The sequence below is a fragment of the Herpailurus yagouaroundi genome, unplaced genomic scaffold, assembly GCF_014898765.1.
Source record: "Herpailurus yagouaroundi ecotype Mexico unplaced genomic scaffold, PumYag 166, whole genome shotgun sequence".
Lineage (NCBI taxonomy): Eukaryota > Metazoa > Chordata > Mammalia > Carnivora > Felidae > Herpailurus > Herpailurus yagouaroundi.
Genome location: NW_024412407.1, coordinates 17,089,177 through 17,113,483, shown reverse-complemented (window position 1 = coordinate 17,113,483; position 24,307 = coordinate 17,089,177). Strand labels below are relative to the sequence as shown.

The 24,307-nt window shown below is 39.8% G+C and overlaps 1 protein-coding gene and 1 long non-coding RNA gene across 4 annotated transcripts in view; one reads left to right on the top strand and one right to left on the bottom strand.

The window, feature by feature from the left end:
* FGD4 (FYVE, RhoGEF and PH domain containing 4) overlaps positions 1 to 24,307 on the top strand; it is a 250,933-nt gene that overhangs the window by 39,318 nt on the left and 187,308 nt on the right. The gene's annotated exons all lie outside the window — the stretch shown is intronic.
* LOC121038742 (uncharacterized) lies at positions 14,785 to 23,112 on the bottom strand. The gene is made up of 3 exons (XR_005794481.1): positions 22,046 to 23,112; positions 18,794 to 18,935; positions 14,785 to 15,234 (listed from the first exon to the last, which is right to left on the bottom strand). It is a non-coding gene; the product is annotated as an uncharacterized LOC121038742 (long non-coding RNA).

Sequence of the window (24,307 nt, the reverse complement as noted above, 5' to 3'; positions counted from 1 at the left end):
TGTATGTTAAGTAACTGGAAATTTAAATAAAAACTTAAAAAAATATTTTTCTAGGAATGTGGAACTTGAACTAAGAGAATCATGTTAATATGTGAAAATGGGGCTGATGTGCAGTAGCCCAGGGGAGGTTGTGAGCACAGAAGGAATAGTTAATGAAATAACTATTAATGAATAACAGAGGTGACAAGCAGACATTCCCATGATTCTTGGTGGTCTTCCAATTCTCAGTTCTAGTCTTTCTTGCGAGTGAATTTGGATTCTGCATTTGAATTCTATGAGAAACCATTCTATCTTTAGAATAAATTTACTTCTTTTTAACATACTTGTCACCAAAATCCAAATTTTTTTTGTTTATTTTAGCATAAATACACTGGGGTTGTCGCATCTAGACATAAGAACAGAAAGAGTAGTCACTTGTGAGGATTTAGCATTTTTAGGCCAGTCATCTTTAGGATACCGTGGTCTTTTGAGCTTTAAGACCTTGGATTTCTGTTGAGTCATGGGAGAAGAAGATGCTAGAGCTTTTAAAGTTTTCTTTTTCACTATATAGAGTGCCCAGCCAGCCAGAAATTGTTGAAAAAATGAGGAAAACGGCAGCAAGTGCTTTGCAATATTGGTGTAAGAGTCCAGGAGAAATTAGAGTTTTCGATATGTACTATTTGCTCTTCTAGCATCCTTCACAAGATGCCCCTAAGCCCTGGTTGTTACTAATAGAATCTTTGACTTTTGCTTTTTCATTAGTCCTTAGTCTTTTTTTTAAAAAAGTTTTTATTTTAGGGGCACCTGGGTGGCTTGAGTCGGTTGTGCGTCTGACTTCAGTTCAGGTCATGATCTCACTGTCTGTGAGTTCAAGCGACAGCTCAGAGCCTGGAGCCTGTTTCGATTCTGTGTCTCCCCCTCGCTCTCTGCCCCCCACCCCCACTCATGCTCTGTCTCTCTTCTCCTCTCTCTCAAAAATAAACAAACATTAAAAAAGAAAAAGTATCAATGTGGTATATGCCAGCCTCTGAGTCTATACCAAATGATTGTTTTAAACAAGTTTTGGTTTCCATGTGTCCGTATTTCTATTCTAGTCATTAGGTATTAGGTTTTATTTTCTTTTATTTAATTCAACAGGATAATAAGCATGCTTTTGACCACACGTTTTGCTGGTAAATTGACTAGACTTCAACTTAGAATCTTAGAAAATTTAAATCTTTAAACAGTCGCTCTTTTTATAATCTTTAATGTTCTTGTTTCTAACAGTGTATCCTGTGATTTTTTTGTATTTTTCTTCCCTTTTGGATGATGCGACAGTGTTAAAGTCTTTTATGAAGGTTCTGGTGATTCTAAATATCGTTTGGGGGTGTTTTGACCTACTTAGAATGGCTCTTTGTGCTATAGAGTGTGTTTATCCCCAGGGTAACTCTGCTACAGAATTTCCTCGTGTGAATGCATTGAAACTTCCCACTTGCCAGATCTTTTATTACATGAACACAATGAAGCAGCATGTGGCCAAAAAGCAGTGAGGGAGATTGCATTGTTCTTGACTTCCTTGAATTAGACATTTTATTCATTTAGTGTTGTCTACAGATTGTTTAACAGTAACATCGTGAACCAGGGTTTTGCAGCAATAGTTGCTCCCACCTGTGTTAATTCTCAATATGTTTGCTGTGCATTTTGTTTAATAGCACATACTTTCAGATAAAAGTTTATAGTGCAGTTTTTTCAGGTGTATGGCTCTATTAAATGTAACAATGTAATCCTTTTAGATATTTAAAGATGAGCTGTCAGGTCGTTGTATTTAAACTTACAGGATACATTTTCAGTATTTGCATTTATTAATACTCCATATTTGTGGATTTGTGTGAATCTGCATGTCATTTGCTTGATCATTTCAGGGTTGGGTCATTTGCAGTAGACATTTTTACCTAACCATTTCCACTTTTAAAAAATGCAAGTAAATATTTACACAGAAATGAGAAATAATCACTTGAAATAAAAATAAGCAGGTCATGTTCTGTTTGGTTGCTGTCAACACATGAACTTGAGGCCATGTGATGTTTGTTGAAAGTGGACAATTGTGATGAATGTAGTATTTTTATGTACTTTGCCTCTAGGAGGCAGCATGATCTAGTAAAATTTCTGCATCCAAATAAGAAAACAAGTTTCCTTTGTCATTTTCCTTTGTCATTTTAAGAACTTTTCAGTATGAGGGGCGCCTGGGTGGCTCAGTCGGTTAAGCGGCCAACTTCACCTCAGGTCATGATCTCGTGCTCTGTGAGTTCGAGCCCCGGGTCGGGCTCTGTGCTGACAGCTCAGAGCCTGGAGCCTGTTTCAGATTCTGTGTCTCCCTCTCTCTGACCCTCCCCCATTCATGCTCTGTCTCTCTCTGTCTCAAAAATAAATAAATGTTAAAAAAAAAGTTTTTTTTTTAAAAGAACTTTTCAGTATGAAAACATTTGCCCTCTGATTCATAAAGTTATATTGGGAACAAATAACAGCTGATAGTCACAGACTCCTAGAGAAGGAGATTTTGTGATTGTGTTGTTCTCTTTGTGAGTACTTAAAAAGGAAAAGGAATTATTGTGATTGCTAAAGTAGTCGCCCAACGATTGAGAAAGCAAAGAAATTGATAATTTTAATGGATGGGTACTTTTCCATTTACAGATCATAGTTTTCCCATGTAAATGCTCTGTGAGCATTAGTATTATTAATAGTTTGGGACTCATTTCTAGCTGGTATTTTTGCTAGAATACTATGTTAAGTGTTTAAATATAATTTGAATTAAATCATTGGCAAATGTTATAGCTCTCTTATAGCTATTATCAAAAGCTGTCTAAAATTGGATGAAATTGAAGAGATGCATTATGTCAATATTTTCATTGTAATATACTTTTGAGTGTGATCAAAGTATACTCATGACCTACAACTATTGCTGGCTTCAGGAGAACAGGAATTGTGAATGTCTTGTTGGGGGACAGTTGGAGAGAGGCCATCTTTTATGTATTTTTCTTTTCCTGTTTTCATGGCACCTGAATAAATGCTATTTAGTGACTTGGATGAGAATAGTATAGTAAAAGAATAATGCCCCTCCCCCCCTTCCTGGTTTCCTGGAATTGCTACTTTTAGGAGAATTTATTCTGCTAAACCTCAAAAGGTGGTTCACAAGTCAAAGGAACTGGTGGGAAGATTTATTTATAACCTTATTTATGAGATTGATATTATTTCCATTAATTGAATTTTGTGTCGGTTTCAACCCGAACCTCATAAAGTTTGGGTCCTACTCTTTTGACCTTGAATGTACTTAATCCAGAAGGAACTAACCAAATACTGAAAGAATTGATAAATGTGAAGGAAAACTAGAGTGCCATATATTCTAAAGAGGTCCAGTGCTTTTTCCATAAAAGGATGCGGTCCTTTAAAATGGTGTCTGAAAATATAATCTGGCATTTTCTCATTTGGATGGTCTGAGATTTCCACCTCTCTTTTTGTATTTGGCACACAAAGGTTTGCAGTCAGCTAATGAGCTGGGTTTCTTTTGGGTTAAATGTTCAATGTTTCTGCATTCAAAGGGTGGTATTTGGGACAAAATGGAAATGGGGAAACACGAAGTGGTATAACCTGTTCTGACTTCTGTAATGATTAGGCATTTGCTTGAAGGGATTAAAGCATCTCCAAATCTTCAGATTTTAGAAAGCAAAATGGGGCTTCAATTCTCAACTTTTCATATATTCTACATTATGTCACTAAAAAGTTACTTACAGGAAAACATAATTTCTACCAAGAAAAACAGTGTCTCAAAGTATTCTATTTCAACATTGTCTAGTTTCTTGTTGTTCTTTTAACTAGAAATCAGAGTTATATGAAGGAGAAGCATTGTGAAGCATGTTGTATTTTAGCCTAAGTGTACCTAGGATTTTTTTTTGTCCATTAACGTAATTTATGACCGTTAGACCTAAAATAATCATGCCTAAAAGTTGTGTCCTGGTCCTCGTAAGAGGAAGAATTGTAGTAATGAGATTATTTTTCGTACCATTTACAACTGTCCTCATTTTGAAGCAAGTCTATCCAATGCATGCTCTAAGTATACATCATAAATATACTGTAGTGTTTGTAGAGTATGGGAGGAAATTTCTAATATCTAATTGCAAGAGTCTTCTGTAAGAAAACATGGCCTGTGCTTGGTTTGTCAAATACGGAATAAAATGTACTGTTAGAGCATTCAGTGTGCTTCAAGGATGTCTACAGTGGACTGAGCCCTCCAGGGTTGTGTTTTGTGGGGATGTGTTTATGTGTGAGTACATGTACATGTATGTAGGCTGGGCTGTTTCATTAAAAACAGCTTATTAGGTACTATTAAAAATACTACACTGGGCACTTGGGTGGCTTAGTCAGTTAAGCGTCTGACTTCGGCTCAGGTCATGATCTCACAGTTTGTTAGTTCGAGCCTTGTGTCGGGCTCTGTGCTGACAGCTTGGAGCCTGGAGCCTGTTTCAGATTCTGTGTCTCCCTCTCTCTGTCCCTCCCCTGCTTGTCCTCTATGTCTCTCACTCAAAAATAAATAAGCATTAAAAAAATAATAAAAATATTGCTACATTTGTGCCCAGAACGGTATGTAGCATATATAGACAGAATGAACATTTCAGTGGAAACAGAGTCCTAGGGCTTAGAGGGACCCTGCAGAGTGGCAGTGCTTCAATCCTCCAGCTCTGCTCTCAGGAGCCGGGGTGAAGAGTTCTGTGTTAAAATTGAATAATTAAATGATTAATAATTAAATTCAATAAGGACAGGGTTGCTTTCCTTTTTGTTAATTAGATGTAATGAGTAGAATTTCTTCATTAAAAAAATTTTAGCGCAATGTTTCTTTTAACCTTTGTCACTTCTTGCCATTTGTCTGCCTGAGAGTGCTAACTGAATTCACGGTGAAATCTGTATAGATACATATGAATGCAAATTAATGGGAAAAATGCAAATAGCTCACTTTTTTGTGGCCTTGTTTGCTTGTGGCTATGATTTTCTTTCTTCTAATAGGTATAACATGGTTGAATTTTCCGGGGGTAAGAGTCCCCTGTGTGTGTGATAGAACTGAACTTAGCTGGTAAATCAATATTCTATCCACAGGAACATGTTCTGCGAAGAGCGTTGTGAATTTCAAGTGTTCCATAACCCAGACAATGATCATAGCCAGTGATTTGGTCTGCTGTTTGTTCTTACCAGTGAAGCCCAGAGAGATTTAACGACTCCATTAAGGTCAATGAACAAAGATTGGTAGGGTTAGGGCTCTAAAATGTGGCTCTGACTTTATGTTCATTATTTCTAGATTTAACAGCAATACTTCACAAGTATAACTGAATTTGGAAGGAGCTTTTTTGTTTTGGAAATATTCATCTATTCGATAATGTAATCTCTATTTTTACAGATAAGGAAACAGGTTTATAGAGTTTGAGGGATTTGCAAAGTTTTCTAAATGACTCATTGGAGAAGCCAGGTCTTGTTCTGGAATTGCTGGTCCTTTCTTCATATAATTGGATATTAGTAGGGGGGAAATTATCAACAGGAATGATGACACCTTCAAAAATCTCTCCAGTCAACATTTCATTTAAAATCACATTTTCAAGGATTTAAATGCAGGAAGAGCTGAGCCAGCTGATAGCCTTTTTTTTTTTTTTTTTTTTTTTAATTTTTTTCAACGTTTATTTATTTTTGGGACAGAGAGAGACAGAGCATGAACGGGGAAGGGGCAGAGAGAGAGGGAGACACAGAATCGGAAACAGGCTCCAGGCTCTGAGCCATCCGCCCAGAGCCTGACGCGGGGCTCGAACTCACGGACCGCGAGATCGTGACCTGGCTGAAGTCGGACGCTTAACCGACTGCGCCACCCAGGCGCCCCTGCTGATAGCCTTTTGAAAGAGATTTGGTTTGTAAATTGTGGTTTTGGGGGGATGTTTGACTCTTGCTATTATAAGGATCACAAACAAAATTCAAAAGTTTTTTTTAAGCCTTTGTCTTAATTTAAAAATTTTATGTCCTTCAACAAAAATAAAGCTTGGAAGAAGTAAGCATGCATTTAAAAATCTAAAAGTCTTTTCAAGGAAAATAGATAGTTTTGAAATAGAGTGTCTCAGATTAGATTGTACAGCTGATTGAATTTAGTGTCTTATTTATTCCTAAAATATTTTCCTGCTGTAATTTTTCTGTTCTTTGAAATTCTCAATTTGATATTTAAAAAAGTTCTTATTTTTGAAAAAAGGTCCAGTTAAAAACTAGATTATTGCTCCTATAGTGTCGGACTATAGATGTTCAGGTTGTTACTGGGACTCAGAAAGACCTAAGGTTGGGTGCGGGTTACTGGACTGTGTCCATCGTATGAAAATTCATTCAGCGTGGTGGGTGCACTGTCCTCTGTGAATATTGTGTTTCCATTAAAAATGGGGATAAATAAAACCCCTGTGGAGCAAATACATTTCTTGAATGGCTAATCTTAACTTTAAAAGTTTGCTGGTTGTCATTAGATGGAATCATTATTTTGCAGCTTTGCCAGCTATTTTTTTAACATTTGAAGATTTACCTTTCCACAAAAGTTGCATTGAAAATGTCATAATAACACAGCAGTAAGTGTTGTTTATAACAATTTGACTCAGTGATATAGCAGCTACTGGGAAGAAGTCACAAAATCTTTCCAGGCCAGTTTATGAAGTAAAAATGGACATTGGAATTTGATTTTGAAGGATTAGTAAGAGGTTATTGAACAAGGAATAAGGGAGGTTAGTATACTCTGGGTGAAGGAGATAACACCTACCTGACAGAAGGAGCTAAGAAGCATCCCAACCCCAGGCTTTCATAATACTTTGCATAAATCTCCATTAGAGTACTTTTCACATTATGCTGGAATCTTATTTCTTTGATTATTGTGCTGGAAATCTGGGCAATGACTGGGTCTTTATCTTCCCCAATGCCTGGCATATAATAGATAGCCAGTAAATGCTTGCTGAATGGGTGAAACTATGCAAGACCACGTGTTAGAAACATCTAACAATTTGGTGGGGCTCTAGAATAAGCCTTAGTGTGGGCATTGGTAAGAGGAAAAGCTGTGTATAGATGATATGAAATTTTGGGGTGATGGGGGAGTTCAGAGCTGATGGCCAAGAAAGAATTCTTGGAAGTGGGCGGAAAGAGCTGCACTGGGGTTGTGAAGAATGACTGGTTATATACCATGGAGTTGGGGGAGGTAAAGTCAAAAAGGAAGTTTTCAAAGAGATTTTCATAGGCTAAAGACTCACAGATTACTAGAGGCCTAGCTGTTGTCAAGCTAAGGTTGTTCTTCCCTCTAGCAAAGCATCAACATTAAGACAGTAAGGAGTTCCTGGACTTTAGGCTATTGATGGGATTGCCTTTTTCTTTTAAACTGGTGAAGACTCTTATCAGTTTAACTATTTGTTTTCTTTGTCCTTTCCTGTTCTCGGGCAGCTGGAAATGTCCAAGGAATATCACACATAGCACAGTCCTGGGAGGGGGGTGCTAACTTGAACTTTGTCCTCAGCGTGCCTTATGCTCCCTCATAAATATCCTTCTCCATATCATAGACTTTGTATGCAAGGCTAAAGGGTTTGGATTTACCCTGTAAGGAGTTGTTGTGCCATGGAGGATATCTGAGAAGGGAGTGGGTAACATGATCAGACTTATAATTTAGAAAGGTAACAGTTTGAGGCCATGCAGAACATAGACTGGAGGAGGCTGTATTAAAAGTTTAAGGCCAAGTGGGGTGTAAAGTGTGTGTATACTTGGGGATATGTAAGACAATCCAGGTGTTAGGAGAAAATATTCAAACTTTGATTTCTTTTTTAAAAATCTTTACCAGCATTTACAATGTATGGTGAAATGTCATCTTAGTTATTGTATATGTTGATAGTGGCTTCCTCGTCTGAATGTCACATATTCATATCCATGTGGTAGGTAAGGCTTCCTGAAAAGAGAAAGGCAATTCTGTGACTCAAAAGGCATGGCAGGGATTTTTTGTTTGTTTGTTTTTTGCTTTTAGTATTTTGCTGAACTTTTTTTTTTTTTTTTTTGAGGGAGAGGGGCGGGGGGGGTGGGGGGTGGGGGGAGGGCTTACATGAGAGAGGGGCAGAGAGAAAGAGAGAATCCCAAGAGGGGCAGAGAGAGGGGCTGGAGTTCATCCCAAGCAGGGCTTGTGCTCATGGGATGTGGGACTCAAACTCATGAACTGTGAGATCATGACCTGAGCTGAAGTCAGATGCTTAACGACTGAGCCACCCAGGCATCCTGAACTTTGTAGTTTGCGTGTGGTTGGTTCAGTGGATTTACAGAATATATTGTCTAGCTTTAAACTCTCACGAAATGGTGCATGAATGTAAAAATACTCTTAAGGAAACCACAGTTTGAAGATAAGCCTAAAAATAAAACCCAAATAAACAAGTAAATAGTAGAGTTTACATTTCTAGTAGTTCTGAGTCACATGATGAGGCAAAAACAGTGACTGTTTAACCGGACAGGACAAGCAGGTGACCAAAAAAATAAAATCAGAATTATCACAAAGATTCTCTGAAGTCTGGATGTACATCCAGTGTGAAGTATGAATTTTGACTTAAGCTTTACCATGCTTTGAGATATTAAGTAATATGAAGCCAACACTGCTTTTCAGGGCTCCTGGGTGGCTCAGTTGGTTAAACATCCGACTTTGGCTTAGGTCACAATCTCACCGGTTGGTAGTTCTGTGCTGATGATGCAGAGCCTGCTTGGGATTCTCTCTCCCTCTCTCTCTGCTCCTCCCCCACTTGTACACACACACACACACACACACACACACACACACACACACACACACACATTCTCTCTCTCTCTCTCAAAGTGAATAAATAAACTTTAAAAAATTAAAGAAAAATAAACAGGTTTTCATTTTATCTTTAGAGCCTCTTATTAAAAGTTCTACTTTTTGTATTTTTTAATACATTAGTACAGTAGTACATGTGTAATTTATAAATGGTCATGTCCTGGGGTGCAGAGTCAGAAGTTTTAATGGGTTGTATGAAAAAAAAAAATTGGGAGGATTGGTTTTGAGAAAGATGCTGAAAAACTAAGGCAAAGAAAGGTTGGTTATTTGAGGATCTATTTAGATTCTACGAGGTACTGTAGACCTTATGGTTTCCTCTGTATATATTTCATGATGTTAATGATAATCCTGTGAAATAGATATTATCATTTTATAGACAGTGAAACTGACTTAGAGAAATGAAATAGCATGTCCAAGATCACAATTACTGTATTGCAGATTGACTATTTCAGCCTAGGTCTCTTAAAAATTCATGGGCTTTCTATATATTGTTTATATTGAATAGCTGGGTATTTTAAAATGCTTTTAACTGAGATAAAGAATACAAGTAACTCATTTTCTCCAGTAGATTACTAGTGAATTTGTTATGAAGTTGTATTTGTAGTAATTATGTATGATGTGTGTTACTTGTTCCTGTGTCTGAGGGTCCAAAAATTATTCATCGTGTTCAAAGTTAATACTGATTTTTCTAAGCTTTTGTGTGATAATAGAATATTCCAGTTAGGGAAAATATTTTTCCTTTGGAAAGTCAGTCCTGTTTTGAATCAGGAACGTATGGGGGGGGGGGGGAACATAAGCACTATTCAAGCAACTAAAACTGATGTAAATACAAAATTTACTGATGCATTTAATTAAGACCTTGTCAGATGTAGGTTTTCATGTCTCCTTCTGTATCTCCGGGCTTGTAATAAAAGTTTTCAAATGATTTCTTCAGTCTTAGAAGCTAACAAGATAATGAAAACTGCCTCAGAGCTTAAGAGGCTTTTACTTGATGAGTTTAGTAGTAATATTTCCCTTGATTCATTTATTTCTTTTGATGTCTTTTTGCCAGGTACATTATTTATTTGCTGTGAATTTACACATCTAGCAGAAGTGGAATTCACATATTTGCACAGAGTACTGAGAGATGCTGTAAAGCAAACAAAAACCTTCCTGGGGGAATTTTAAGAATGCTGTATATTTTTTAAATGCAAGTATCTGCTTGTTCCCAGTTTATGCCTTCTGCCCTGTGACTATTATTTTCTGTCTTTTTAAAGGTTTTAAGTATGACCTTTTTCTTATAAATTTGGTTTGGTTTCTGCATAATGTCAGGTGGTTAATAACAAGTAAACACTGCATATCAGTCATAGGAAAGTTGCTAGAAAATTCACTTTTCCATTCTCCATGTGGCAGCCTTAAATGCCGTTACAGCTTACTCCATGGTTTGCCTTTTTCTGGTAATTGTCAAATTCAATGATGCATTATTTCTTTTTCTGCTTATTTATTTTTCATCTGTGAGGAAGCTACCTTATACTTACATTCAAAATGAAACTTAATTTTCAAAATAATAAGTTTCCAACTATTTAAAACAATTTGTTTTTAACATTTATTTGTATTTTGAGAGAGAGCATGAGTCGGGGCAGGGGGCAGAGACAGAGGGAGATACAGAATCTGAAGCAGGCTCCAGGCTCTGAGCTGTCAGCACAGAGGCTGACATGGGGCTTGAACCCACAAACTGTGAGATTATGACCCGAGCTGAAGTTGAATGCTTAACCGACTGAGCCACCCAGACGCCTCAGCAAATATATTTTTTTTAAATAGACAAAAGGCTGGAGACAGTTTGTAAGTGCAGAAATACTTGGGACTCTAGTTCTCTGAAGCTGCCCCCCCCCCCCCCCCCCCGCCCCCCATGACTCCAGTAGTTTCAAGAAAATATAGCCAGTGTGATAAGGGAGAGAATGCAATCAACACACGCCAGGCACGGTGCATAGCTGTTAGTGCACATTATAGAACGTATTGTTCCCATATGACATTGGAGGAAACTAGGCTTCAGAGAATTTATATATGTTTTCAAGGTTGTACTCCCAGTAACTGACAAAGTGGGGATTGACTTCTGAGTGTGCTACCATTGCTCTAATTTTTCTTGGGAAAGATAACCTGTGTGTGTGTGTGTGTGTGTGTGTGTGTGTGTGTGTGTGTGTATGAAAGCCTTAGCTTGGTGTCTGTCACATGGTAGCTTCTTTTTAAAAAAATTTTTTTTAATGCTTATTTATTTTTGAGAAAGAGGGAGAAAGAGAGCACGAGTGGGGGAGGAGCAGAGAGCCAGGGAGACCCAGAAACTGAAGCAGGCTCCACTCTCCGAGCTGTCAGCACGGAGCACAACTGGGGCTCAAACTCACAAGCTGTGAGATAATGACCTGAACCGAAGTGGGAGGCTTGACCGAATGAGCCACCTAGGTGCTCCACATGGTACATTCTTAATACAGATTCTCCTCTTTTTTCTGAACTTCTCTGCCTATCACTGAAACAATAAAAAAAAAAAAAATCATACACACACAAAGGGGATTGATTAACTGCTATTTCCTCACTTCTGGGAAGGGGCAACTTGATTAAAAGAAAGGAAATGTGTTAACTACCCCTATGCTGCTTTATTCCTTTTTGGCTAAGCGTCAGGAAACCATTCACAGAGAGCTTTTCTTACTGTTTTAACTCTTGTTATTGGTGTTACAGTTGAGACACAATGTTACTGTAATTTCAGGTATACAACATAGTGATTCAGCAACTCTGTACATTAGGCTGTGCTCATCGTAAGTGCAGCTACCATCTGTCACCATATAAAATTGTTACAATATTATTGACTATATTCCCTATGCTGTACTTTTCATCCCCACGACTTTGTTTATAACTGGAAGTTGGTACCTCTTAATCCCTTTCACCTACTTGCCCATTCCCCACAGAGAGTTTTTCTATTTTGAATATAAAGTGGAACCAACAGAGAGCTGTAGAAGCTACCAGCCATTTGACCCCTTACTAATAAGGATTGTTAAAGGTTTGTTTGAAGATTTTTTTTAAATAAGTAAGCATTTCTGGAGCCTAGTTTTGCATATAAGGCCAGGAGTCTCCTGATGCAAAGAAAGAAGCAAGGGGGAGTTCTGACAAGTTTTGTATAGCAAGTTTTGGAGTCTTATCAGGGCCCTTGGGCATATGCGAATAGTCCATGGCGTGCCCTTCATATATGCTAGGTTGTGAATGCTCCTTCAGACCCCCAGAGTTGTGTAGCACAGTGCCCTTGAATCCAGTAGATGGATAATTTCTTTTATTTTTCATTTATTTTTTATTTTTGTAATGTTTACTTATTTTTGAGAGAGATAGAGAGTGTGGGGGCGGGGAGGGATGGAGTGGGGGCAGGCAGAGGATCCTATGTGGGCTCTGCACTGACAGCAGAAAGCCTAATGTGGGGCTCAAACTCATGAACCATGAGATCATGAGACCATGACTTAAGCTGAAGTTGGACGCTTAACCAACTGAGCCACCCAGGTGCCCCCAAGAGATGGATGATATCTTTGAAGAGATCATTTTCTACTTGTATGAGTCTTTGAGTCTCTTTAAAATCTCATCTGTATGTTTTACCATTTAAACAAATATTTAGCAAATACAGTGGCTTCTCAATTGATGGCTCCTCTGGAAATTAAGGTTGTCCTAATGAAGACCAGTTTTTTTTGTGAGGTAGGAGGCATCTGAAGGCCAGAGTCCCAAGGGGACAGTCATTCTCAGCAGGTGGCTGAGGGAACAGCCTTAACAGCCTTTGAACACAAGAGTCATCATTTGCTCTGGTCATGTGAATCCTTGCTGCCACTAGGTGGCAGGACAGGCAAGAATTCTAGGCAGTCCTATAAGGTTAGGAGGCCAGGTCAGCCATTCTTGTGGAGGTGGGAGAGGGTATAGGCAGTCAGGGTGCTACGGGAAAAGAATTTGCACCCTAGAGTTTGTTTTTCTGCTATTTATTTAAATTATGTCCTTATGTTAATTCTGATAAAGTTTCTGGTGATGGAATTTGTTACTTAGAATGTGTCCTCTTAAAGGCATGAATCATTAAAATCTTAGCTATCAGAAACTGCAAAGTTCTGCCATACAAATAGAGGTCCATAGAAATTGGCTTTCCCAACATCTTAGAGCAAGTCACTGGCTGTTCTTGCTCTTTGAGTTCCAGTTCTGTGCCAATTAAGCTATTGTTTTGAGTGCAGTCTATTTAAGGAGAAAACTAAGAGACTGAAGGATGTTCTAAATTGTACCTTTATCCATAATCCTGAATGTGGACCCTATTCTGCCTAAATCAGGCACTGCTGGTCAAGAGGTGTAATGTCCAACCTTGTCAGTCCTGTGACTGCAAGAAAATGACCTTCATTAGGTTATGAATTAAAATGAAGAACTATGAAATCTAGCTACCACATTGTGATACTTACAGGATTAGGTGGATTAAAGGGGGAATTCTAGAGGTGTGCCTGGCATATAATCTAGCACCATGACTGGAATTAATAAAATATTTTTTTCCTTTGTACCTGTCCTCTCCCTACTGATTCGTTCATATATGTGTCTTGACTTGGAGATATATCAGTTATTTGGGCATTTTAATGATCATTTGGACTGAAGTTCAGTAGGAGGAAAAACTTTCTTTTTAATAGTCAAGGCTTTTATTTTTAAATTTCTTTTTAAGTTTATTTATTTATTTTGAGACAGAGAGAGAGAAAGGGAGGCAGGGGGAGGGGCAGAGAGAGGGAGAAAGAGAATCCTAAGCAGGCACTGCAGTCCAACACAGGGCTCAGTCTCACAAATTGTGAAATCATGACCTGGGTTGAGATCAAGAGTCGGATGCTTAACCGACTGAGCCACCCACGTGCCCCAACAGTCCAGCCTTTTAAACTGTCTTTTATAATAGTAATGACCTTTTAAAAAGCAGTGTTATTGTCAGTTACCTGTTTTCAAAAGGAAAGCAGTTAGTAACTGTGCTTTTGAATAGCAAACTTTTTAACCACAACCCAGTACAACGCTATCTGTGCATGTGTGAGCATGTGTGTATCTGGGATAAAACTTAGCCTTTCTGTGTGCTTACATACTCTATTTTCTGCTGGGCTTGCTAATGGGATGAAACCACATTTTGAAAAATCTTACGCCTTAGAGAAAAAGATGATAAGAAAACATTCTTTTTTGGCAGATTGCAAACATCCAGGGCCAAATTTAAAATGAGAAGGTGTTAGAAGGTGGAGGAGAGATAGTGAAGTATCTCTCAAACAGACAGGGCACTTGGAGACCAGGAAACAAAGAAAGACACTGCGTATCTTTTACAGAGTTGTATTCAGGGTACCTTACTGACACGGGGGGAGATAGGGCAAGGACAATCCACAGCAGCTTCAGAGTTATTCTCAGCAAAATCCAGACCTTCGTCCACAGACTTTATGAAGCGAGGGGACATGCAGAAGCGCACTGTAGTGAGACCAAAAGTTGACACGCGCCTCAAAGGGCTTGCACATACCCTTTAAATCTTGTGGCACCTCCTGTGCGTCAGGAAAGAAGGAAGTCTGTGTTATCTTCAACAGATTCCTGGGAAGCCAAAATAAGCCTAAACTCATTCTGGCCTTGGCAGGTATCCCTAAGGTATGTATGTCAATGTCCAAGGGACCTGGGACACGTAGCCCGAAGAGAGGTCATTGAGCAAACATGAACAAGATGGAGGGCCAAAGATGGAGTCAGTATTGTGAGCACTCCTACAGATTGTACCTCTTGAAATATGTGAGTTTGGGTCCTAGATCTTGGTGAGGCAGATGGGGCATTGACATTTCCTTTTTCTTTTTCTGTTTTTTTTGTTTGTTTTGTTTTGTTTTGTTTTTAGAGGGAGAGAACATTAGTTGGGGAGAGGGGCAGAGGGAAAGAGAGAGAGGATCTTAAGCAGGTTTCACACTCAGCATGGAGCCTGATACAAGGCTCGATCCCATGACCCTGGTATCATGACCTGACCCAAAATCAAGAGTCAGGTGCTCAACCAACTGAACCACTTAGGTGCCCCAGGCATTGTCATTTTTATCAGCTCTCCCTATACTTACTTGTGCCAGGGCTATATTTAAGGCTGTGAGAGCAGAAAGAAAATGCAACATAGGTACTGTGAATTGCAACTAACAAGTGTTGCTAAAACTTTTACTCACCCTGTATTTTTTCTGTGGGTAGGTTTTAAACTTACTTCTTGTAGTTCTTGGATCAGTTCTTGTGTTAACTCCCATCAGTTAGCAAATCCACTTAGACAGCTTTGGAAATCCAGGCGCGAGTGAAACCGACTGCCTTCTCACTGCTGGAGGAGTAGGGCAGCAGTGTTGACTGCTGCTGCCTTGCTCATAACTTGGTGTGTGTGACCTCACTTGCTCCTCATAACCCTGCGAGAGAAAAGGTAAAATTGTCTTCTTCGTTCAATAAGACCACCAGTACCAAAAAGCAAACAAGCAAACGAGACCCAGGAATCTAAAATGTTAGCTAGCTTGCTCAAAGTCACAGAGCTAGCAGAGGAGGGTAAAAACGTCAATTCGGGTCTGCCTTATTGTGAGAAATCTTCCTAACAAAGCCTTTTACAATATGAAATAAAAAGCATCCGTGTCAGAAGTATTCTTATTGTGGATTAAATACTAATAAGATGGTAAGATGCCTTCATTTGGAGAAACATTGATGCCGTCCCCACACACGATTTTTCCCCCTCTGTGCAGCAGACTTGGAAGCCTGAGTTAAATGCCTGTTTTTTATGGTTTGTCTTGACTGTTTTTTTGTTTTGCTTTGTTTTTTGTTTTTCTGAAAAACCTGTGAAGTAGTGGGGGAGGGGGTTGGTGGTGGTATCATTATTGTCAATACTGAGGTCTGAAAAGGTTGTGTGAGAATTTAAATGAAAGCTCAGATATTCTGACCACCTGCCCACGTCTTCACAGAAGCATTAATCCACATGGGCAGAGTAATTGAATGTGTTGGGTAGAGGCCCAAGGTCAAAATGGCAGAAGAATAGGATCACGCAGTGTATTTGCCGTTTGAGTTGAGAATGTAGCCATATCAATACTGTGTTTGGTCCGGGAACTCTCTTGCGCTGTTGGTGGGAATGCAAATTGGTGCAGCCACTCTGGAAAACAGTGTGGAGGTTCCTCAAAAAATTAAAAATAGACCTACCCTATGACCCAGCAGTAGCACTGCTAGGAATTTACCCAAGGGATACAGGAGTCCTGATGCATAGGGGCACTTGTACCCCAATGTTTATAGCAGTACTCTCAACAATAGCCAAATTATGGAAAGAGCCTAAATGTCCATCAACTGATGAGTGGATAAAGAAATTGTGGTTTATATACACAATGGAGTACTACGTGGCAATGAGAAAGAATGAAATATGGCCCTTTGTAGCAACGTGGATGGAACTGGAGAGTGTTATGCTAAGTGAAATAAGCCATACAGAGAAGGACAGATACCATATGTTTTCACTCTTATGGGGATCCTGAGAAACTTAACAGAAACCCATGGGGGAGGGGAAGGAAAAAAAAAGAGGTTAGAGTGGGAGAGAGCCAAAGCATAAGAGACTCTTAAAAACTGAGAACAAACTGAGGATTGATGGGGGGTGGGAGGGCGGGGAGGGTAGGTGATGGGTATTGAAGAAGACATCTTTTGGGATGAGCACTGGGTGTTGTATGGAAACCAATTTGACAATAAACTTCATATGCTGAAAAAAAATAAAAAATAAAAATAAAAAAATACTGTGGTCAACATTCTATAAAGTGACCTCATAAGGGACAAAATTAAGTGCTGTACTGACTGGCTATTTCATGTAGCCAATAACTAGCCAGCTCAACAGGTAGAAATGTTATCTGAGTTGTGATTTTTCCTTTCTGTGTCCAGTTTCTTTGAAGTACTTATTGACATGCAGTGCAGTAAACCATGCTAGGTGAATAAACAGTGGATTCATCAGCGGCTTTTAAATGTATTTGGCCTCATCCAGCTGAAATTTAAGAGTTTACGAATGATTAAAGAAAAAGGATAAGTGTAAGTAGGTCATTTGTACCATAATCGTAGAAAGGCTGATTAAATTATAAACAATAAGGAGAGTGGATAAAGTTTACTAAGAGTTTCCTATGTGTCAGACAGTGTTCAAAGTGTTTTACCCATTTTAGCTTAGGAAATCTCCTTAAAATCCCGTTGAAAGTCAATACTACTCTAGTTTTTACAGATGCGGAAATCAAGCCACTAATAGCTTAATAAACTAATAGCTTCATAGACCTGAGGGTCATAGTTTGATAAATAGTAGAGCAAGCATAACCTGACTCCAGATCTTATGCTTATGAATAGCCTCCGTGTATAACAGAAATTAAACTAAGTTAATAGAAAATGGGTCCTAATTGTAATTTTGTTGTTAATTTATAATCTGAACTTATACAAGTCACTTCATCTCTTTCTACCTCTGTGTCGTCATCTGTGAAGTGTGTATAATACCTATTCTGTCAACAAGTTCAATTTGTGATAGGGATCAAAAGCTGGAGTGCTAAAGTGACCCTAGGGCAAGATATGTTGTGGAAATGAGAGATGATGAGGAAGAGGTAAAGACGATAGAAAGTGCTAGAAAGTATATGTTTTAAAAGCTTATATGCAAGAAATATTTCACAATGTTGGTTTGGTGGCAGAAAAGTAAGTGCCAACATGGCAACTGTCAGGGTAGGCTGTGGGTACCATCTTCATGGGAAGATGGGTGGGAGGGGCCAGAAGTAGAGCCTGGAGAAGTAGCTCTGTGAGTGGATGTACAGCGATGCCCTGTGGGTGGCGCTGCTCAGTGATGGCAGGCCACATTGGACAAGATGAGAGAAGGCTGATGTGGTGGGGGAAGTTAGGATGAAGCATAACCACACGTGGTATGTATGTATGTATATATGTGCCCCTTCAGCATTTTTGTATCCTTCGGATACAACATCCCTAGTAGGGCAATTGCTGGGTCTTAGGGTAGCTCTAGTTTTAATTTTTTGAGGAACCTCCATACCGTTTTCCAGAGTGGCTGCACCAGTTTGCATTCCCACCAACAGTGTAAAAGGGTTCCCCTTTCTCCACATCTTCACCAACATCTGTTCTTTCCTGAGTTGTTAATTCTAACCATTCTGAGAGATGTGAGGTGGTATCTCATTGTGGTGTTGATTGGCAGTATTCACTGATTTATTATTTTTTTTTTTTAATTTTTTTTTTCAACGTTTATTTATTTTTGGGACAGAGAGAGACAGAGCATGAACGGGGGAGGGGCAGAGAGAGAGGGAGACACAGAATCGGAAACAGGCTCCAGGCTCCGAGCCATCAGCCCAGAGCCTGACGCGGGGCTCGAACTCACGGACCGCGAGATCGTGACCTGGCTGAAGTCGGACGCTTAACCGACTGCGCCACCCAGGCGCCCCAGTATTCACTGATTTAAATGTTAATCTTATCCAAAAACACCCTCCAAGTGGACACATAGAATTAACCATCACAACCCTCTGCAGGATGTGCTGTAAGCAAGGCCTTCTTAGGACATTAGAGCCTTTACCATCCCATTCTCAGAGTGTGTTTTAAATGCCAGCATTTTTTTGTTCAATGTATTAGGTAGAAATCCTATAACCTGCTTGAGTTAAATTAATGGATAAGAAGGTACTTTTAAAATTGTGTAACAGTCTACAAATGCAAGGAATTTAGGGAAGTGGTGAGTGGAAAGAGTATGGGTAGAGTTTAGTATAAATGGGTGGATTGCCACCTGTCAGGAGGAGTACAGTTTGGCAAGAGAACAATCAACCCTTGTTTTTGTGACCAGACACTTTACTGCACACAGTGCAGGGAGGAGGGGCCTTCTTAGAACCTTCTCTTAGATCTGCAGGAAAATCCTATTTTTGTTCTGGCGGGGAATGGCTTGGGTGGGGCCTTTCGAACTCTGGTGCTGCTCCCTAACCATTGAGTTCTTACCTACTGTTCCTGCTGTTGGCTCTCCGAGAGATCTCCTTGTAGTGCTGTGAACCCGTGGGTTGAGGAACTGGGTAGATAAATATAACTTGTTTCTATAGTAGCTGTCTCTTGAGCCATATTGTCTCATAAACTTGGGGGGAATCTAATTAATTAGAAGGGATGATTATGTTACTAATATACTTACAGATGGAGTAACCCCAATTTTAATTCTTCAAGTCAGAATAGAACAGCATTTTCACATTGTTGCTCAATAAATGTTTGGAAACCATTATTCTGTTTTTGTAATTCATCTCTTTTCTGTCTCACCTCTGATGTTCCCCACAACTCATATTTGAGTGCCTGTGATAGGAAGGATGCTGTATTTTCTTTTTTTTTTTAGGAGTAATGAAATAGAATTTAGATTTCCTTGAGGAAGTTTTAAATGAGATGGATCTTAGTATCACTATGGAAATAAAGTTTTTATTAATAAAGTAAATATTACATACTGTCAAATACCTTTTAGAGTATGTTTTTATAACTGAAATCTTTCTACAGAGTAAGCTTTTCTTTAGTCTGACTTGCAGACTGGTGGTTTTATTTCCAGTGAACTCTTACAACAAAATGTTCATTAATTAAAAATAGCTGCCCCATACAGGAAACAGCTCATATAGCAGCTTCTGACACTGTTCTAAAAACAGACTTGAGCTGCTCTGAGTGCTAAAGAAGAATGAACGCTGAAAACCTTGTGAACGAATTCAGGTAAAAGCATGATATTTTTAAAGAAGGATCTGTGGTCTTTACATTTATGTTTTTCTGTTTATAAGACTCATGTGCTTATTATTAAAAAACCAAGTATTATAGCAATGTATTCTGTAGAAACTGAAATTCCCACCCAAATTGTGGTGTCCATGGAATCTGGTGGTTTTTACCAGATTTTTTTTCTATGCATCTACAGAGTATATGCTTTTTTTTTTTTTTTAATGTTTGTTTATTTTTGACAAAGAGCACATGTGTGAGCACGGGAGAGGCAGAGAGAGAGGAAGACACAGAATCCAAAGCAGGCTCCAGGCTCTGAGCTGTCAGCACAGAGCCCGATGCAAGGTTTGAACTCATGAGCTATCAGATCATGACCTGAGCCAAAGTCAGACACTTAACCAACTGAGCCACCCAGGCACCCCAAGTATATACTTATTTTTAAAGTGGACTTATATGGGGATGCCTTGGTGGCTCAGTCAGTTGAGTGTCCAGCTTCAGCTCAGGTCATGATCTTGCTGTTTCCAAGTTGAAGCCCCGTGTTGGTCTCTGTGTTGACAGCTCAGAGCCTGGAGCCTGTTTCAGATTCTGCGTCTGCTTCTCTCTCTGCCTCTCCCCGACTTGCACGCTGTCTGTCTGTCTCTCTCTCTCTCTCAAAAATAAATAAACATTTTTTAAAAATGGGATTGTATGTTCTTTAAACTTGGTTTTTTCATATTTATGTATTAGAAATTTTCCACATCAAATTTTCAAAGCCCTCTTCCTTTATTATTTCTTTTTAAAAACATTTAAAAAAATTTTTTTTTCAACGTTTATTTATTTTTGGGACAGAGAGAGAGCATGAATGGGCGAGGGGCAGAGAGAGAGGGAGACACAGAACCGGAAACAGGCTCCAGGCTCTGAGCCATCAGCCCAGAGCCCGACGCGGGGCTCGAACTCACGGACCGCGAGATCGTGACCTGGCTGAAGTCGGACGCTTAACCGACTGCGCCACCCAGGCGCCCCTAAAAACATTTTTTAAACTTTTATTTATTTTTGAGAGAGACAGAGCACAAGGGGAGAGGGGCAGAGAGAGAGGGAGACACAGAATCCAAAGTAGACTCCAGGCTCTGAGCTGTCAGTGCAGAGCCTGATGTGGAGCTCGAACTCTCGGACTGGGAGATCATGATCTGAGCCAAAATCTGATGCTTAATCAACTGAGCCACCCAGGCACCCCTATTATTTCTTCTACGTTAGCATCTCACTGTATAGCTGTACTACAGTTTGTTTAAACGAGGTGTCTATTAATAGGTTAATGAGTTGATACTCTATTTACATTTTTTTCCTTGAAAGTCATTGTTTTTAGGGCAGATGTAATTGAACAAAGTTAGCACATATAGTATATTGATAGTGTAATATACTGGGAGTTTATTATATGTCTGGAACTTTTTAATGCATTGTTCTGTGGAAATTAGAATAATTCTATGCTGTAAGGAATTTATTATTGTCCGTATTCTCGAGATGCAGAAAGCCTCCAGGATCCTTGCATGCCATCATCTATAAGATGAACTGAAAGTCAGGGGTGACTGGAGCAGACATGTGAGAGCCCGTTAAATCCAGAGGAGCAGGGGTGCCTGGGTAGCTCAGTTGTGTCAGACTCTTCATTTTGGTTCAGGTCATGATCTCATGGCCATGAGATGGAGCCCCGCATTGGGCTCTGTGCTGACAGTGCAGGGCCTGCTTGGGATTCTGTCTTCCTCTCTCTCTGCCCTTCCCCCAGTCACGTACACACTTTCTGTTTCTCTCTCAAACATTAAAAATAAGAATAAAGAAAGAGGAGCTAAGCAAAAGGACAGCAGCCGTGTCAGCATAAGAGAAAACATAGCATAAGAGTTTAGAAACTCGTACTGGTGTCACTGATGTTAAAAATCCTTTCTGGTTGCCATAACAACTGGCTTCAAAAGACCTGCCATCTTAACCCCGTGACTGTGCCTTGAGGAATTGTGGCCATGACCACAGACTGCTTGGCACTTGTCTATCCCTCGCCTGCCTTCCGAATGCCTGTTGTGAATTTATCTGATACTCAGGGACTTTCCTCACATTTGTCTGTGATCCTCGTGTGCCTTGCTGAGCACCAGGAGATGTCAGCTGATGCTGAGATTCCCATCCGTGGCCAGTCCTCTTTGATGGCTTGTGCAGCTGCTTATTGTTTTTTACTGAAAACGGAAACTTTTAAGTTCTTGTCACTATTAGTCACTTACACTCTAAGATAGACTCTAAGGAAATTCTCCTGAGACTTAGAAGGTGTATTTCATATGCTTCAATGATTGCTGAATTGATCCTAAGTACAATAGATTAAGCTTTTAGAGGGGAAAAAAAAGTTTACTGCACAGTATATTTCTTTATAATTTGTCTGTCATGCCTAGAGAGAAGTGAAGCTTAAAATGCCACTAAAAGGGACTTGTTGGGGTTATTTATGGCAGTGTAACAAACCACTCCAAAACCAGATAGTCTAAAACAGCAATTTATCTCGTGACTCACTGAGTTGTCCAGGAGGTTCTGTTTTTTTGCGGTATCATCTGGATGCTGGGATGGCTGTGGTCCTCCGAGTCTTGGTTGGGGAGATCAGCTGGGACCCAGTGGCGGCTTAGGTTGCCTTGTGGTATCTGGGTTCCAAATGGAAGAAGAGGATGCTGCCCAAGCAGTTAAGGGCTAGGCCTACAACTGGCACTGCATCATTTTTGTCATTGTCTGATGGTTCAAGCAGTAATCGGCCCAGCCCAGAGTCCATGTGGGAAAGAACTCCACAAGGAGTGGATACCTACAAGGGTGGTTCATTGGAGGTGATCACCAGAACAGCAGTTTACTACAGGGCGCACTCTGGCCACTCACACACGTGCACACTGCACTCGCCCACACCCAAGACTCCCACAAGTCTTGCTCTATTGCTATGTTAGCTTGAGTCCAGGAGCTCATTCATGTCAGGTCCAGGTACAGATGAGGCTCTTTTGGTGCAGCTGTTCTCAACCAAATACCTGTGAACTAAAGGCACAAATTATTTGCTCTCCTCCCCTGACCCAACATGCAATGGCAAGGCAGGGACAGGAAAATTGCCACAGACGCTCCCCTTCAAAGAGGCATCAGAGGCTGTGGAGAAGTCACAATGATACACTGCTGGTGGAGATGTAAAATGATGCCATTGCTTTGGAAACAGTCTGGCAGTTCCACAAAAGGTTAAACATAGTTAGCATTTGACCTTTCCTAAGTGTATATCCAAGAGAAAACATATGTCCACCCAAAACTTGTACAGGAATATCACATAAGGTTATAATAGCCAAAAGGTGGAAACAACTCAAATATCTATCAACTGATGAACAGATACATGAAATGTAGTGTATCCGTACAATGGAATGAAGTACTGATACATATTGCAACGTGGATGAACCTTGAAAATGTGCTAGGTGCAAGAAGTGGGTCACGGAGACCACATAGTGTATGATTCCATCAATATGAAATGTCCAGAATGGACAAATCTATAAAGACAAAGTAGATTAGCAGCTTCTTAGAGCTGAGTATATGGGTGGGATGGGTATATGGGGATGATAACTAAAGAGTACAGGTTTCTTTTGAGGTAATGGAATTTTTTTTTAATTTTTTTTTTAACTTTTATTTATTTTTGAGACAGAGAGAGACAGAGCATGAACGGGGGAGGGGCAGAGAGAGGGAGACACAGAATCTGAAACAGGCTCCAGGCCCTGAGCTGTCAGCACAGAGCCCGACGCGGGGCTCGAACTCACGGACCGCGAGATCATGACCTGAGCCAAAGTCGGATGCTTAACCGACTGAGCCACCCAGGCACCCCGGTAATGGAATTTTTTAAAAGTAACTTGCTTGTATCTGTGAATATCCTAAAAACCTGAGTTGCAAACCTTGGGTAAATCATATGGTAGGTGAATTATATCTCAGTAATGCTGTTATTTTTTTTTTTTTTGAAAACACAGAACAGGGAAATGGGAGACACCTAGCCCTCCCTGGTCCACAGCGGTTCTAAAATCCAGCTAGGTAAATGTCAATGGTTTCGTGAAAAGTTTCTAACTGGGATGGTTCTTCGTGGCTCTGGTCTCTGCCCTCTAGGCTCTTGGTTATGTCCTCTGAATCTTACTTTTCCATAAGAAATGACTTATATTTGTAGCCTCTTCCTGTCTGAATAAGGGCCCTGGTATTTTTCATTTTGAAATGTCTCTTTAGTCCACACCAATGCTCTTTCCGTTGATATGTTTTTCGGAGTTTTTATGTGTATTCTCACAGATCTCTTTGGGTTCACAACATTACAAACCATTCCCACAAATCTCTTTGAGACAGGGGTCTACCTTGAACTGCCTTTAAGTCAGGGGTTATATGAAAATATCTTTAAGAGTCTTATGAGCTCTACTGTCTAGGAGAGATGGTTCTTAGAATCACACTGAAAATTCTTCAAAGCCTTTTGGTCTAGCTCTGTGATTTGCAAAGTGTGGTCTCTGTAGCATTAATATCACCTGGAGACTACAGAGGTCAGACCCCATTCCAGACCTGAAAATTGGGTGCAGCAGTCTGGGTTTTAACACCCATGCCTCAACCCCAGCTGAGTCTGGTGCACACAGAGTTTTAGAACCACTGGCCTAACATAGTCTATGAGGAACCAAGCACCTAACATCTTTGATAGCTCAAAAAAGGTTGAGGCCACATCTTACTGGCAACACAGGATTTGATTTTGGCCTTGAGCCATGTCTCACTTTGAGCTTACTTTGTGCTAAGATGCTGAAA